Source organism: Pseudopipra pipra, chromosome 1 (assembly GCF_036250125.1).
Source record: "Pseudopipra pipra isolate bDixPip1 chromosome 1, bDixPip1.hap1, whole genome shotgun sequence".
Taxonomy (NCBI): Eukaryota; Metazoa; Chordata; class Aves; order Passeriformes; family Pipridae; genus Pseudopipra; species Pseudopipra pipra.
In genome coordinates this window covers 31,144,126-31,162,517 of record NC_087549.1, presented here as the reverse complement: position 1 = coordinate 31,162,517, position 18,392 = coordinate 31,144,126, and the positions used below count along the sequence as shown (strand labels likewise).

The 18,392-nt window shown below is 35.8% G+C and overlaps 1 long non-coding RNA gene across 1 annotated transcript in view; it reads left to right on the top strand.

Annotated features, from left to right (window-relative positions):
- LOC135412063 (uncharacterized) overlaps positions 1 to 17,105 on the top strand; it is a 49,176-nt gene extending 32,071 nt beyond the window's left edge. The window contains exons 4-6 of the long non-coding RNA XR_010429478.1: positions 3,495 to 3,564; positions 9,280 to 9,362; positions 16,701 to 17,105. This is a non-coding gene — a long non-coding RNA (uncharacterized LOC135412063). The remainder of the gene's footprint in view (positions 1 to 3,494; positions 3,565 to 9,279; positions 9,363 to 16,700) is intronic.
- Positions 17,106 to 18,392: the final 1,287 nt, after the last annotated feature.

Here is an 18,392-nt window from a genome sequence, read left to right as displayed (position 1 = left end):
CATGCAGGTAAAATTTGGGCAGTCGTGAATCAAGGAGAAGAATGCATCAGAGACAGGCACTAAATGGGCACTAAAGGCTCTATGAGCAAAAAGGTTTGAGAAATCTGTTTGAACTGTGAAGGAGTTTGTTTTTGCAAGGAAGAGTAAAGATTCTGTCCAAGAAGTTTCCAGCTGGTGGTGAAGCCCCAAAATACTATGTGCTAAGTTCTTTTTCAAAAGAGATGCAGCATTGCAGGGACTGTGAGGAAAGATGGAGAGAGCTAGTTGAAGCGTCTGTTTTAAAAAGTGAACAGACAATCAAATAGTGAAATATTTCCTACTTAGTTATGAGCTTATTACAGAGGCAAGTGCTGGGGAATGGTAATGTGGATACAAGGAAATCTGGTAAACCTCATCTGACCTGCAAAAAACTGAGATATTGCATTTATGTTCTTCTTCCTGAGTGCATGGGCACAATGAGTACTTACACACATATACATACAAATATAATAATATTTGCCTTTAATATGTATAGATATTATTAGAGGAATAAGAGTTGTTCATTAGCAAGCATTTCAGGTGAATGATGACAGATAACCGAAGAATGCAAATGATGTGAGAAAAAATAGGAGGATGCTTTTGGAACAATCTGATCTATACTAAAAAACACACAAAAAAACTCCCAAAAAACAAACAAATGGGGTGGCAGTAGAGGATTTAACGTGTTAGGCGAGTAAGTCTGAAAAGGAGAAGTCCTCTGAGAAGAAGGATTTAGAGCTATATTTTGCATTGTCAATAGCAGATACTGGAGGAAACTTTTGATTAAAATTTGGAATGTAAAACGACTAGAGAGAAAAATTTGTGCATGCAATAGAAAATATAATAATGGGAAAAACAGAAAGCTGATAAGCAATAGAAAAAAATTATGGATTTTTAGATTTGGAATTTAAGAGTACTGGCAGTTCTGCAGAATGAGAAAGGCTGGGGATAGAACAGGAATAAAATCTCAAGAATTGAAGGTATTGAAAACCTATAAAACCAAACAGATATATCAATAGAAAGAAAATTTGAAGGAAAATTAAAGGTTGTGAAAGATGTAGGTATTAGGAGGAAAAAGTCCTATATGTTATCTCAAGAAGCATGGGGGTAAAATGATACAAAGACAGAGAGGGAAGACTGGAGCATTCCCTAGGTTCCCTTCAGTAGATGGAGACAGAAACACAGATGATGAATGCTTGGTTTAGTTTAAGGTTTAAAGGAGCAGACAGAATGATATCAGACATGTAAAGAAGTGAAGGATATAGCTGAAATTAGAGACCATAGTGACAACAGGGGGGAGGGAGGTTAGGGAGGGAAGGACAAATCTGTGAGCATCACAAAATCAGAGAGGATGATAGCATGGAGATCATAAATACAAATGAGTGAAAAGCTGTGGAAGAGTGAGGGTTAGTGAAGGAGAACAAGAGGTGATCTGATAGAAAAAGCATTAGAACTTGAAGATAAATAGAATGAGCTGGTTCTGATTCTTTTTTTTTTAACTTCCTCATTTAAACAAATAAAGGCTTTACCATATGGTACAGTTTGCTTCATACTTAAACCTCTTAATAGAACACTACATAGCTTTACTTTGCATTTCCAAATATCTCGCTAAAGGTTATCTCAGTACTATTAGGAAAAAAGGAACTTCTCCCAAGAAACAGCCAGGAATACCAGTAACCACAGAGAGATTTTCCCAGGAGAGAGGGTGACTTGATGTCTACAAACTAATTAGCCAGTTTAGATGTATGTATTCAATGCTAGTGCATAAAAATTAAACTTTTTATTGGTATCTGCCTGTCTCTGATGCATTCACCTCCACCTACATGCTAATACTGTTTATTAATATCTTTTCCTGATGGCATGTGAAAATTATTTTCTGAGTGTATCAGATCTGTTCAGCGCTATCCAAAATAAAATTGCATGAAGGTATAAATACTAATGGAGAAAGTGCACCATGGGGAACACCCATCATAACATGAAAGTAATTTCTTTATGTACCTTAGCACCAAGCGAAGAATTTTGTGTTTTGTTTAAGGTTTGATTTTTTTTCTCAGCATACTCACACCCTAGAGTTTTTTCGCTTAATAGGTTGCTGGATGTCACGTACAACATATAAAATGAAGCCCAAATTGCTACTGCTACAAATTAAGCTGAAGAAGATCTGTGTCTGACCATCCTAAAGCTGTGAATTGAGCTTTCATGGATGAATGATTTTATCTCAAGTCACTTCTTTTCATTACAGTTGCCCCAACTATGGACTTCATTTCAAAAGGGCTTAAGAGGTGAGTGCAGGCAGTTTTGACATAAGTTGTATGAATAAGTACCATGGTGGGGGAGTTACATCATATGTGAGATCAGTATTTGTGTAAATGGTAACAGCACCACACAAATAAATATCTGAGTGACATGAATATCTTAAAAGGATTACAAAAGAATAGAAAAGAAAATGTACAGAAGTCCATGAAGACAAAAAGAATTCTTTAGAAACATTTAATTCTTACATGAACACGACTTTTAAAGTGTGATATTGCTCTTTGATGCATATGTCTTTAATACATATAACTTGGAGATGATACACTGTTATTAGAGACTTATCATGCCTGATGTGCAATGCAGGGGCGTTTGCTTTGATGAATTGGAATTTGCTGTCATGAATCCAATGGCAGCAATGTGACACATCACTACCACTAGCATTCAGAGGCTTATAGCTATAATTACCCTATATTAATACATAGACATATAGAGGACAGAAGCAAATCTTTATCTATTTGTGTCCTCCACCACAAAATTCTTATTTCCTTCAATATTTTATACTGCCTGTGTGTTTCAAACTTAATCCTACATATCAAAATAACACTTAGTCTTTATAGCTACACCAAGTGTTCATATCACTAAACATGTATATTATTCTAGATTTATTTCTGTGAGATTTACGCATGCTGTATAAAGAAGCAGAGGAAGAGGGAGAAAAGTGAGAATTTCTTTGCGACTTAAAAAGGATTTTAGTTATTCAAAAGATCTGAGAACAGTAGAAAGAGAAACATAAAGGAAAACAGTAAACTGTAGGAGCCTAATCTTTTGTTATAAGATGCATATTCATTGGAGGAAAAAAAAGCTGGAAACATTTTAAAATCGCACATACACAAGTTACAGGTGCTCTCACACCTCTGTGCATCATTCAGTTTTAAAACAGACAGCTTGGCTCTGTTTATGCAATTTTAGAACTGGCAGACTCTTCCTTAGAAATAGTATAAATGCAACTTGTAAGAAAGGCTTCAGATATGGGAAGCCACAAGGAGTTGTACAGATTTACAGAATTTTTAAAGTTCTGGTAAAAATTTTAGGGGAGGGAAAAAACCCTCGTTCGTAATTCTAGAAGATCGGAAGAAGCAAATTTACTATTTTCTCTTTTTACACAGATGAACTAATTACAGGGCAAATTATCACTGTGCGCTTGCCTTAATCTTTTTTTGTAGGTTTTCGTGAAGATCAGAAGCAGGACAGGATCTGACCCAGTGTGGCCATTCATGACAATGCTATCCACAGGTTAGTAAACTATATGTCTGACATACAGGAATATGACGTAGTCTAGAACAGCCTGGAAACCTTCTTCAAGAGACGCCTTGCCTGTGGTATAGCTTGCAAACTTGCAAGTACTGTCTTTGGTAGTGCAGTGTGGATGTTTGTTATGTGTCTGGGCTGCCCAGATAGGCACAGCACAAACTACAACTTTCATGAGCATAGGAGGAAAACTAAAGGTGTGAGCACATGTAGAGACCAAACTTTCTTAACAGTTAAAAAACCATGCAGTAATCTGCTGCCTTTTTTTTTTTTTTTAATTTGGAAGTTGTTGATAATAAAGTAGTGGATATATTTAGCTAGATTCATTATAGGTGAATTATACTTAATAGTGCCAAAAACTAGAAATACTCCTACCACATGTTCCTTACCACCATCTCTTTTGTACAAAACAGTTTCTTCTGAAACTGTTGTATTTATCAATTAATGAAGTATCTTACCATTTGATTTCTTTAATAGTTTGATTTTTAAAAGTTATCCTCTCATTTTACTACAAAACAGGAAAAAAAAACCCCACAACTAACTCTGGCTTTATGGGGGTTTTTTTTGGGGGGGGGTATTTGGTTTTGGTTTTTGATTTTGGGGGCTTTTTTGTTTGGTTTGGTGTTTTTTGTGTTGTTGTTTGGGGGTTGATTTTTTTGGTTTTAATATTGTTCTGCTTAATATTAAAAGTATGTTACACTACCTGTGCATCTTACTTGCAACATACTATACCTGGTTCACTCTTTAATTTGTCTGAGCTTGTCTTATCACCAGAGATGTAGTCTATTATTGATTAAATAATTCATTTAGCTGTCCCCAAGATGACAAATCTGCTTATTGTCACAAGAAAGTTGATATACTATACTTTGTTTACAAAGGTTGTACAACAGTCAGAAAGTAATGTATAACTACAATGTTTTTATAGATTTTACATATTATGTACATTTTATTAACAGTTACACCCAGCAATAAATGTATATTTATTTGATAAAGTTTGAAATTGACACTAAAATAACTCACATTTATTGATTGTGCTCAAAGTAAAGAGAAACAGGAAAAATTCACATGGTGAATCAGCTTATGAACCTTTTAAAAGTCTCATCATGTTTGCTAAGCTCCCACATTTAACCCTTTGAACACTGCTTTGGAAATGCACAGAAATTTCCTTCATCCTTCTAAAGTTTTATGATGAGCATATGGTATATTGTATGTAGCCATAGACACATCCCAATTTTGCTTCTCTGGATGAACTTCTCACATGTATTCGATGGGTTAAGAAGAGTTTATCTTGTTAATCCTGTGCTTAAAAATATAGTATTGTTCCTACTTTGACATTTCATTAAAGTAGATATTTTTTTAAGTAACAGTTCTAAGAAATACTGCTCTTTCTTCACTCTTCCCTTCACTCAGAATCCTACCCAGAACCTGGATTAACATATCGATTAAAAAAATTTTCATCCTTACCTTTGCAGATCTCCAGTGAAACACAGTTTTAGTCTCTGCTTGTAGAACTTTTCTGTTTCAGAGGCCATTTCAGAAACAGGCTCCGCAGGGGCCTTTAAGATTTGGATAAGTGGGGCAATGAGAAGGGAGCACACCAGAACAGGAGGTGCACTTAGCACCCTACTGCCATCCTGATAAAAATGCCATATACAGCAAAGACATTTGTGAGCAAGTATCATCAAGGAATAGTAGGAATGGCAAACTTTTCATATTTGAATATTGTTCTATCTTGCATTTGGGCCTGTACACTTCTTCATCTTCTCAGTTAAATCAAAGTATAAAGGCCTTAATTTCAATGTAATAAATTCATAGAAACAATAAAAGGAATATTGTAGGGATTGTTCAAAACCTCCAAAATTTTCCCAATTTTCAAGGCATTTCCTTTTTATATGTGAAGATATTTTACTGATAACATCTTTTTAGAAAAAAAATGCTGAAAAATTAGCAAATATGCTAACTAGCAAAATCATGTGAGTTAATGTCCAAGTGCAATGTGAAAGGTAAGTACAAGAGTTTATAGCATTACTAAATTATCAGTAAAAAATGTTCTTAGGCTGCAACTGTAAAATGAGGATACTGAAACCATATGAGGAGTAGCTGAGGTCAGTTGGTCTATTCAGCCTGGAGAAGAGGAGACTGAGGGGAGACCTCATTGCAGTTACAACTTTCTCGTGAGGGGAGGAGGAGGGGCAGGCACTGACCTCTTCTCTGTGGTGACCAGTGACAGGACCTGAGGGAACAGCCTGAAATTGTGTCAGGGGAGGTTTAGGTTGGATATTAGAAAAAGGTTCTTCACGCAGAGGGTGGTTGGGTGCTGGAACAGGCTCCCCAGAGAAGTGGCCTGACAGAGTTCAGGAAGCATTTGGACAATACTCTCAGGCACATAGACTGACTCTAGATTATGGTCCTGTGCAGGGCTAAGAGTTGGACTCGACGATCCTTGTGGGTCCCTTGCAACTCAGCATATTCGGTGATCCTGTGAAAGTTAAGAAATTTGGTAATGCACTATTTCACTTTCAAGGCAAAAAATTTCAGTGTATTTTATTTATGTATTAATTTTGCATTACATTACTTTGGATGTACCAAATGCATGACCTATGATATTTAGTCTATTACAATTCCCAAAACAGTGTTAATTGCTTTAGTTTCTAAAGGAGCTAAGTCAGGTTATTCTTATTGTTTGCATCACTCAAATAGAAAATGCATACAGTGGATTTATAAAAATGTATGTTTATGGATGTCTATTTACCTACTGCATCTATAGTGTATAGTGTACCTGATTTTATATATATATAAACTAAACATGTAAATAAGCATTTTCAAGCAATAATAACCTCCTTAGTTTTTGCACAATGTCAGTATTTTCTCACAAGTTTTTGGTGTTATTTTCCTCACAAAATTTGAATGTTACCATTCAAATGTTACTATTGTACCATTGAATGATACCATTCTTTAGAACCCTCCAATGGATTCAAATTATAGGTACAGACTTCTGATTTATATATTTGTCATTTTATAAGACTTCATACCTTGTGCTTCAGTGGAAACAATGATTCATACATGAAGAAAAAAAATTAAAATACATTTTCATAAATAGGGCACAAATTATTGATAAACACATCTATGTTTGCAGATTGGTTATTTCTCAGAGGTTATTTGGGGTCATAATTGTAAATCTCATTACCTTGCTTGAAGGAGAAGGTCTCTTTCATTATTACGGTGCTGAGGTCCATATCCCTGAAGCTAATTGCAAGGTATTGCTTCAGAGTTCTAATTGTTTGCCATCAAAATAGCTGTGTAAGCTTGATTAACAGTGTTCAGCAACATTCATAATAGTCCAAGCCTGGTCCTGCATAAAATAGAAACTGGGAAAAAATCAATAAGATTTAATAAGATCAGGAACAATCACTTACAATAGTACATCAATCACACAAAGTAATAGGTGCAGGATTTGATAGGGTCTTGAACTGCCTGAGAGATTCATAACCAGTACTCGTTAATGATTTGTTCATTTGCATTTTATCAATCCAGCTACAGCTGACAAGCAGAAGGAGCAGTAAGAAAATATGTTGACTTAAACTCATCAGAGTTTGCAATTAAAAAAATAACAGATAACTTAATAGAAAAATCAGACGTAGCTATAGATGTGGAGCGTGTATGTATATACATGCATAGATGTGGTCTTTCTTGCTGTGAGATTATAACAAATTACCACACCATAGTGGCTATTAGCATTCCCATAATCCCTCAGAAAGTCTGCTTATGTCTGAGAAACAGTACAACAAAATATAAATTTTTAAATTCTACTCAGTGTTTCACAATGTTTCTTTCTCATTGTATTTCACATAGTGTAATGCCATCACAATATTTAATATGAAACATGCATATTGTCTTGTTTTTGTACCCTTTTAAATAAATAAAGCCCTGGGCTTTGCCTTGGGCCAAACCCATATCAAACACAAAACCAATAGTAATGAGATGGCTTTCTGGTGATTATTATTTAGCATTATATCCTATACCAGCAGATTTTATGTCTTTCTAAAGTAATTAAGTTTTGTTTACTGTCTGAACATTTTTTAAAATTGTCATGAATAAACATCAGATCTCATTTATCCAGACTCTTGCCTGTTTGTAATGCATCAGTCTTTTATTTAAAATAAGAAACCCAGAGCCAAACCAAACTAAAATGCTACAAAAAACACCCACATGACCTGCCTCGTGTGTGGATGAGTTGTTTAGAGAGTGATCTTGTGAATCTATCTGCAGACCAGTGTTTGTTGGGTACATTTTGATGAGTGTCTCATTATAAACCAGATTACATACCTCCCTTTTCTGAGCATCAGTTTTCTCTGTTAGATGTAGTAATTCTAATTTATATCCCGATTAATGCGTTTCTCTATTATTTTGCCTTTTCATGTCCTTCCGCCAGATTTATTTTTTTTTCCCATTTAAAACCTTAAAATACTATCATTGGTTCTCGAGTATCTCATGACAGAGAACATGAGTTGTTTATTTGTAGAATCACCTTTACTGCTCATTTTACTCAGCTTCTACATTTTAAAAGTAGAGGAGCGAATTCTTAATCGATATGTGCTTCTGTGACATCATCTTATACTACGATAGCATCTAATGCCAGTACAAAGTCAAGGCTTCCTTAATCCATGGTGGTTTAAAATGGAGATTGTCGTATGCAAGTATGATATGGCAAGAATTTAATTTGGGTTTTCTGTGCTACATCAGGCCCCTTGGTGTCAGAGACTTTAATGGAGGAGCTTCCCAGGTTAGGTGACACTATGATTTTTGAGGTAAAAGGATGGCTGAGTTTACAGCCTGACTGATGCCGTGATTTTAAGGCTGCATCACCACCATCTCAGTCCTATGTGTTCCAGGGAGAATTGACAGGCTGGTGGCTTTGTCAGAAGATTGGCTCAATCTCTAACTGGATTTCAGAAATTATATTTTTTACACTACTATTCTGGGACATGTAAAAGCTATCAGCTACTATATTAATCATGGATTAGTTGTAATAACTATTAATTTTATAATACTTTCAATTTTTTCATAACTTTACAAATATATCCTGAACTGGATAATTAAATCCGTGAGTTGTATTAAAATCAGAGTAGTAATAAAAGAAAGGGAATGATTTGCAACAGTAAGTCTTGAGAAAAGGATATTCTTTTTCTCATTCTGAGCTGGCCATGAATAATTTGTGATTTTTAATGATATGCTTTTTTTCAGTAAATAGCTGTTCATGGAGAAAAACTAAGGCCTCTGAATTTGCTAGATATTCTTGGATAAAAATATTATTTGTCTATGAGATGTGTGATTTAACATCTGTGCTATTCATTTCCCTCAATAAGTTTGATAAAATAGTCTCTTCATCAGCTAGTGCTCCAGCTTCCTTGTAAGTTGCTGCCCATGAGTCACAGATACCCTGTAACATCTCCTAAACTGCTGGAGTTACCAACTAAATACAAACACATTCAGGTTGAGTCTAAGTTAGAGTTTAGCAAGAGCTAAAATTTATCCTCTTCAACCACTGCCACCATGATGACCATGAAAACTTCCCTCAAAAAAGGGAAGCACGAATATCTGAAATAGTTGTCTTTCCAGTTTACTGGTAGATGTTAGTTAACACCTTCAATATCAAGCTATGTTTTCTGTTCCTTGATTAAGCGTGTATTGCTCTTTCAGGAAAAAACCTTCATCTTTGACTGCTTAGTCTGCAAACCTCTTCGAAGAAAAACACTTTCACAAATCCATGAGAACAAGACCAGGTATTTTTAATTTCAAATTATTTTCTTGTTTTCAGACAGATGGGTGCATGATACCCAACTGTAAGCATTCTTCAATATGAAACACTTTGAGGGATGAACGCGTGACTCATGAAATGAGGACGGACTCTTGTCATCTGGCTGCAGCTGAGGGCTGTTTTTAGTAGGACTTCTAATTGTAGGAAGCCCTGAGCCACAGTCTACAGCCGTACAGTCTGGCAGTATCTCTCTGGCTCTGCAGCACAGGACAGATACATCCCAGATTTTCCTAACCAACAAGGCTGGACACATAGGATCAGAGAAAGGAAAAAACCTCTGGAATGGCCAAAGAGTAGAGATATATGTCAGATGTAGCGGGTGGAGAGTTCTGTGAGACACAGACATTCCTACCATGTGCAGGTATGTCTAGTGATTGATAACATCAAAATATTAACATTTCTTTTTAATAAGTATATCGTTGCTTGGATCCTTAAGATCCTTAAGATTGCTCCCTGAGAGCCAGCTCAGGGGCCAGATCCTCTACAGAAACTTTTCAACCAATCCATTCTTTAGAAAGCTTAAAAACTGAATAAATAAAACAGATACAGAATTTCAAGAATGTGGGGGGAAAAAGGAACATTCACAGACCTTATTGTGGAGAACAACTATCAAAATCTATGTAAATCATACTAAAAATGAACAAAAACCCAAGTCAATAATTATCTGAGGTGTCTAATAAAAAGTGAGAGCCTGTGTTTACTCTGATTTTTTTTCCATTCTGTTAGAGCTACATTATTTACTCAATGTTTGTGATGACTCATAGAACATAAAAATAAAATGTTGCAAAGCTATGTTTTTGCTCAAAAAAATACACTGGAGCAGAATTTTTAGAAGCAATTTTCCTTGTCTCATATATTAAAAAGTGCTTTAATATTGCTGCTGCTGAATATTTAGATGTGACATTATCACATGATTCTAGACTTTGGGAGTGTCTAAGTGCCTAACAGCACTACTTTTTCTTTGTAGAAAGAAGTGACTATGGAAAGCTCTCTCAGTATTCTGGGTGAATAACAAGCAAAATACTCTGAACTTAGCATTTTCCCACAAGAGGAAAAAACGTGAAAGCAAGATCCAGTTCTAGGCAACAACTGCTGTTCTGTAAAGACTAGCACTAGACGTCACACTAGAATGTTTTTTAACCCCAAAGTAGAGACAGAAAATAAGGGGTTTTATCAATATGGTCCTGATTTGTGTACAATAAAGGAGCTCAAAAAGGTATTAGGACCTGTGCCTGACAACTAGTTCATACACTGGTTGTGATGCCTACAGACTTTGAAAATGAGGTTCAGGGTTTACAGCTGCTAAAAATCAAGTATGCAGGCAAAGGTAAAAAAAAATTTTTGCCTCTGAAATTCTAAATATTATACATGTTTTGGAATTTTCACGGCCTAATTTTGAAATTAATAGACTAAAAGTAATACAAATTCTGGAGACATCATGTTAGGTAACACTGGTAATGACCAGAGCCTGAAATCTCTGTCTTTCAGTGAATTCCAGTTTGGAAGGCTTTATGTTTGACCTCTATTATTTCAAGCCTTTGCCCTACAATATTTAAAATAAAAGCTTAACTTTCTCCTTCATTTCTTTTTCTTCTTCCTCTTCTTCTTCTTCTTTTTTTTTTTTTTTTAACTTGTCACCATGTTGTCATTTTTTGTCATGTATATTATTCCAGAAGGATTTGATGTCTGGAGTGATTGCATAAATCAACTCAACTATGTCACTACTTATAAGTTTGCAATATGTTAACTCTCTTCATAATTTACATAATGTTTAAATAATATACCTTCTTTTTCCCTTATCCCTACATTAATGTGATTAGAATCAGTGGAAGCGCTATAATTTTCTTGTAACGTGTGCTTTCCTCCTACGCTTGCTTATTACAAGAAGTATCATTTCTAAAACTAACAGCCTCTGATCAGTTTAGCTGTCAAAAATTATTTTTTTCCAAGAACAAAAATACCTTATAAAATATACTATTGTTTCTACTTAGTATTCCTGTTAAGGTAAACAAACAACAAAAAATTGTTGCTTTGTCTTATTTATTTCCATGCCTCCCTCTAACTGTAAGTAGTAATGGAATACATCTTCTGATATATTATGCAATTAAATTGATGGATGGTTAATTGAGTCAGTATGGCATACCATATGTGTACTCCTGACCTGAATGTCACTGGTCAGATTAAGGCTTCACACATTTGACCAAAGAACATATGCTGTTATTGAGAATGTGGCTCTAGATGGGATAAGGATTTTAGTCCATGGAAAAAAATCATCATAACTGGCTTTGCTCTTTGGTTGTTGGAGCCCTGGCTCCTTAGGAGTCCCATTGTAAAGGACTTTAAAGTAATGAAAGTTATTAATTAAAAGCTTACTGACATCATGGCCATTAACTTTGGCAGGCTTTTTCATTAATTTATTTCATCTCTCTTATTATGTGACATATCCTCGTCATAGTATTTGTGCCTTTGCACATTAAGTTTTAGATCTTATTGGGCTTTAATTTGTGCTTAGATTTTTTTTTTTTTAATTCCAAATGCCTTCCTTTTTAAAGAAATAAAATATTTTCTATATTGGTGGGCATGATACATACACAAGCAATAAAGTAGCAGAAGGAGGGGAGCTCATACAGCTTTAATGACAGTGACACATAGACATCAAAACATATACAGATTCTTACACAGAAACATGTATGTATATATAGTTACATCACCATTGCAAATAATGGTATTTTTAGAAGTGCCTTGCTGAAACATTGTTTTCACGATGATTAGTCCTAGTTTTTGGCAGATTTAATATTTCTGTTTTATCTTACTTATCTAAACAATATTTAATGACATTGTATTTTTGTCAGATATTTTGCATATTTTACTTCTAAACCAGCTATTATTGGAGCTACTTTAGCTTCACAAATGTTTTAAAGTAAATTATGTTATTTTACAAAATTATTGCAGTAGAACGCACATCTAAGCAATGATGTTTTATCTTGACATTGCTTTGATGACTCATCCATTTTGACAGGTAACTGCTTTAAAGCTATTTGGTTTGCATCAACACAGAGATAAAACGAGACTTGTACAATATGTATCATAGAAGAAAAAAATATACTGTCATTACGTGGTTAGAAAAAAACAAAGATTTGTAATGGGAAAAAACCAGTTAATAGAGAAATATCTTTGATTCAGTCAGTGCTTATTATAGAAACTTGTATATTCTTTGTCCACTGACTTAACCTAGAAAGAGTAGTACTGTCTCTGCTGCATAATTTGTTACCGCCACTTTGAGGAAGATTATGATAATGTACATATAACAAAATTGACAACAATGGAGGAGTCCTGTAATTTTGAACTAAATTCAAGGAGGCTGCTCTGAGCATGAGAACTAACAGTGTCTTCATTATGATTAGCTTACCTTTTCAAGTGTTCTGCTAGGAACCTCTATCACATAAATTGAGGCAGGAACTTTATTATCATCGCTATAGCAACTGCAGGGAAATTTATTTCGAAACCGTTGGCTACCTGAAAATTTTCTCACAACGGAAAGAACAGCAGATAACATATACACTTTAATTCATTTTCATTTATTCCTGTTTTGAAGTGTTCCATAAATGAGTGTAATGCGCTTTTTTTGTTGTTTTGAAGATAAGATGGTCAGTTCCATCTTAATTTTTTTTTTTTAATAATCCATCTTTTTTTACTAGGAGCAAAAAGGAGTGCTGGCAGATTTTGGTTGTATTGTTATATGTAAAACTTTAATTATGCCAAGATATGGAATATTTCAAATTGGCCCATTTAATGCACAATTCTCTTCATTATGTAATTTTTGAGCTTAGCTGTTACCTGGCTTTTCTTTCGACTTTGATCTTGAATCACATAACCTCTCAGCAAGAATAATGAAGTCTACATTTTTTTCATTATTTTTCCACAGTGTCATTGTATTCTGTGCCTAAAGAAAAGGAATAAGCACAGATGGGTTTGTAGAGGATGTGAGGGAACTGAAGATGCAGAGGGAAATTGAATACGAATACAGGGGAGTGTCTCTTTTTTGTCCATGGAAGGATGGATCACATGTTCAAAATTGGAATTTTTATGCACAACCCCCCTATGGATGCGCTTCTGTAATTACAGAACAAGCATAATGCTGAAGACAATAGCAATGCTTCAGAAATTGGCACCAATCTTTTATTGCAAATATACAAACAAAATTCTTTTTTATTTCTTTTTGCCCAGTGATATTTTTATTTTCTTTAAAATTAAGAGAGAAAATGACAGTGTTTTGAAATATGCGTTTGATTAAATGGGCAGGGAAAAATGGAGCGATATCTCAGCTGTATTGAAACCCTTTTCTTCCACGAAATATAACAAGTGTAAAAATTGTTTATATTTATGCACCGTGGCTGGTGTTGCATTATGAAAGTGCAGTGTGTGTCAAAAGTAACCCACATAACACACTTCAGTCACTTCTTTAGCCAATGCCCATTTTTTATTGAAAAAGACAGTTTAAAGTTTACTGTAATCTGCATTAACGAGATCACATGATGGGGACTCCCTTAGCTCCCTTTAACATTCTCATTTTCCTTGTAGCCAAATTTCTTTAAACTCTTCCTAGTAAAGAAGACAATTTTGTGCATTGGATTTCAGCATGTTCTTCCTTCTACTATGAATTAGAAGTACGTTAATTTGCTTTCACATGCAGGAAGGCATCTAAACAGTTGCTGAAGATGAGAATGTAAGATTGAATGCAAAATGGTCATTGCAGTTGAATGCTTTGGATATTTTGCATGAGGCTCATTTTCATCTGATAGTTTTAGGAATCTCACCAAGACACTTACCTAAAGAGTCAAGTTGTCCTAAGGTCCCCAAATGATTCACTAGTAAAAGTTTCCCCTCTGGAACATAATTAGAATTGCTCTCTGGAAGTGCCTTTCTTCTTTCGTTGACTATTTAGGAGTCAACTGTGCTCTTCCTTTACTAAACTAGCCTTACTTCACTAAAAGCCCATCAGGTCAAAACATTTCCACTCACAAACCTCTCACAGTGGAAAAACATAATTCTCAGCTGTAATATGTTTGCTTCGGGTTTTTTGTTCAGTAGAGTTTATTTGATTGTTGTCTGGTTTTTTGGGGGCACTTTTTGAGGTGTGGTTTCTTTGTTTTTTTATTTCTTTGCTTAGCTGGGGGCTTTGGATCTTTAGCTGTTCATGGGAGTTTTGGGAGTGGCTACCCCTGGATCACTATTTCACCCTTGTACACAAATAAAGAATGAATAAACAAATGTTTGAAATGTGAGCAGAATAAATCAGGTTAACTATGTGAATGATCAAAGTTGAAATTAGGTTTTGGTTCCTCTTAAATAATTATCAAAACAACATTATTCATTAGATATTATAATCTATAAAAAGCAATTGTTACTTTGTGGAAGAAAGTGCTAGTGCTTTGAAAATCTATTTCTAGGTATTGAGACAGCCATTGTAAAATGTTGTTCATCTATATGACAGCTTAAGATATTTCTTTTTAAATAGATATCTCAATTTATTAAGGCAAATATCTATATATAAGTCCATTTGGGCCAACCCCAGTATCTTACTGAAGTCCCATCAGCACCAGCCTCACTCTACATTGATTCACCATTCTGCTAGCACTTACCCACTTGCAGTGTTAGCAATTCTGCAATATTCAGAACCCCATGTACCTGTCAGGGCCCTAAGACCCCAGGCTCACACTCTAAGCTCATCGAAGGAGTTTTACTTTAAAAATATACAAGGCTCCAAACATCCACTCACTGGATTCATTAAAAGGGCCTTCAGTTCTTTTATACCTTGAGAGGGTGCACAGGAGAAGACACTGCACACGTTTCTCAAGAGGTCAAATAACACACTTCTCCTGTGTGGAAAAACTTTGGAAAATAAGGGAACTTGGCAAAAGTTTAAAGGGCAACATTCAACCAAAATAAAGCATTCCACAAAGCATTGACTTAGGGCATGCTAGCACATAGAGTTAAGCAAAATCCAAGTTACCCAAATATCAAGAAAGCAGATTAGGAGAAGAAGAAGTAAAGAGAGAGAAAATGAGAGAGTTGTAGCTACCACCCTGGGTCCATGATAGATCCAGCTACCGGGAGGCCAGGAAATGCAGGGCTGCAACCACGCAATGGCTGCATGGTGTTGGCTTTTATCCCCTCTGGCCTCCTGTGGCCAGCCCCCACAGGCAGGGAATGTGCTAGTCATTTTGAGGCTGGGTTAGGGGCTCCAGAGGGTGGCGTGGGGCAGTGCTCCTGGTGTGCCAGTGACTGACAGCTGCTCTGGGGCTGCCCAAGGAGGCTCCAAGGAGCTCGGGTGTGGAACAGGGCACCACTTCACCTTTGTGAAATTCAACCTGTCCCTTCCCGCCACACACACAGTTGAGTTGGTCTGAGCCAATGATTAATATAATAATCCAGCATCTCACAGACCCGGAGTGCAACCACAGATTCTGCCACCTCTTCACCCTCTCCAAGGGTCTTGGCTGTCTTTTCTCAGTGTTCTTTCTGATATGATGCAGCTGTGTGACCTTGCTCAGAGCTGCAGAAGGAAGAACCTTGCTGGGGTCTCCCACCTTCCTTCACCTGGGACCTGACTAAGCCCTCACTCTGTGTCTTTGCTGCAGCCTGTCTTTGTGCCTTACTTATCCTGACCCTGACCCACTGACTTAACATTCAGGCTTGACTCTGAACCAGACCCACCACTGGGGACTTATCTGTGATCCTTGCTGAGGCTGATCCTGGTCCTTGTCACCAGTCCTGCCATACATGTCTCATTGGGCACAGTGGGATGGCACTGACCAGTCAGCCTGACCATCACCCATGGACCCTGGCCCAAGGGCCCTTACAAAGCACACCCTCCCCCTGCTCCCTGGTAGTACTACTCGCAAGGGCTTATCAATGAGAGATAGGAAAGCAATACTCCAATGGGAGTGTTCAAGAATTCCTTTGATTCCTTTCATTCTTCGTGCCTGCTTTGATGAACTTGCATCTGGGAAGATTTTCATATATATAATGTCAGGTTTTGATCAATACATAAGAGAAAGAATGTGTATCCCAACTTAGCCAATAATATGTTGTTTGTCAAGAACAGAGAAGAGCTGATTGATATCCATTTTTTTGGGATACAGGGCAGTGACTTGAACCTGAGGAGCTATATAGGCCCCTTTATGTCCTCAGTTCTCATATACTTCTTTATGAGAAAATGTAAAGCAGACATTGTGCCAGAAAATGAATTATTAACTCCACAACCAAAGTATTAAAGTGATTGCATGTTATTTTGATTTAGGAATTCCAGCTTTGAATTCTGCTGTAATGAGTGCTTGTGAAAAACGGAACACACCAAAAGAAGGACTCAGGGCAAATGCAGTCAAACTCAAGGATTGCAGCATACACCTGGCACACCAGAAGCTGGAAAGTGACTGTTTGAACCTCATTCTCAAATAAATGAGAGAAAGAGCACTCAACTGTCTATTCAAGGAAATCTGAATGGTGTGTTCTCAATGGTTTTTCCTTAGAGTCTCTTCATGAAGATTATAAAGATGTATTGTGGTGAAGAACGGAAAATTTTAAATATTTTGGTTGGAAATTCCAGCTCTTTTCGGTCTGTCCAAAGGGGTATCTTCATGTTCTGATGCACTAATAGTACCATCTCAAACTTTAGAAAAAAATAAATAAAAAAATCACACTCTGAGTTTCATGTCTGATCTCTCTTCTTGAGCATCGAAAGTAAACTTTGTTATAAGAAGTTCTTTTCAACATTTCTGGTTCTCCACCATTTTCCAGCTCTTGAAATGTTGGAAATGGTAGCTCATGCATAATACATTAGGTGAAAATTCTATAAATGTTTTTGCTTTTAATTCATTTAGGAATCAAACTAATTTCATTTTCCTCATTGAGTATATTTTTATTCCTTGTAAAACAATCATTAAAACATTTGAAATAATAGAAGTGGAATAAGAAAGCATATCAAATATGTAGTTTTAATAATAGATTGCATTGTTAAGTCAGAAAGAATTAAGTAATTGTAGAAGTAAATATTTTAATGCATATTCTCCTCGTGGCTTGTTAATTCAGTTACTTACATTAGAATAGTTGCATAAGAAAAACAACATTTTTTGCCAAATCAATTATTATAGAAAGCAATTTTTTTAAGTTTATGCATTCAGGTTACATATGAATGAACAATATTGTGTTTATATCTAATTTAAGAAACATGTTTCTAAGGAATTAAGAATATGTCCAGGATAGAAGGAAAGGGGAGGCATCTCACTTTGTTAGAAGAGAAAAGGGGCAAGATTCCTCTAAGCTCATCTATTCAGGATTTGGGTTTGGGTAGAGGAACATCCCTGAATCAGGAGCTTGATCAGGAGGATCCCATGAGATTGAGTGTTCAGTCTGTTCAGCTGAGAAGAGAGTGGAAGAAAGGGATACTGGTCAAGAATTTTTACAGTGGTAGACACAAAAAATTTCCATTTGAAGTATCAAACATATTCTTACAATTATAGGATACCTTTTTCAAAACCTTTGTAACTCCCAGGAAGACCGAGTCCTATTAACTCTGGAAATGATTTAGATGCTTTTGGACACCTAAGTTACCTAAGTAACAAGTATTTTTAAAGTTACCAATACTCAGTGTCTAAATACTTCGTAATGGGAAAAAAACCCCTATGACTAGGCATGACCACTGTCCAGAGCAAAAGGCATCACTTCAAATTGAACACACAATCAGAAAGAATAAAATTAAATTGTCTTTTAAACATCTAAATATATATTTAGATATATGTAGCTTAATGCTTCAAATGACTCACACAGTTTTCTTCATGGAATTCCCTGCAGAATGATGCCATTGTACCTCTTGAGGCACAATAGGAAATTTCCCAAAGAAACAAAGGCCTTAGCATCTTGCTTTATGCCATTACCACTTCATCATTCAGTTGGAGGTCTCAGTGTTACCTCTCCTGAACTTGGTGCAAACACC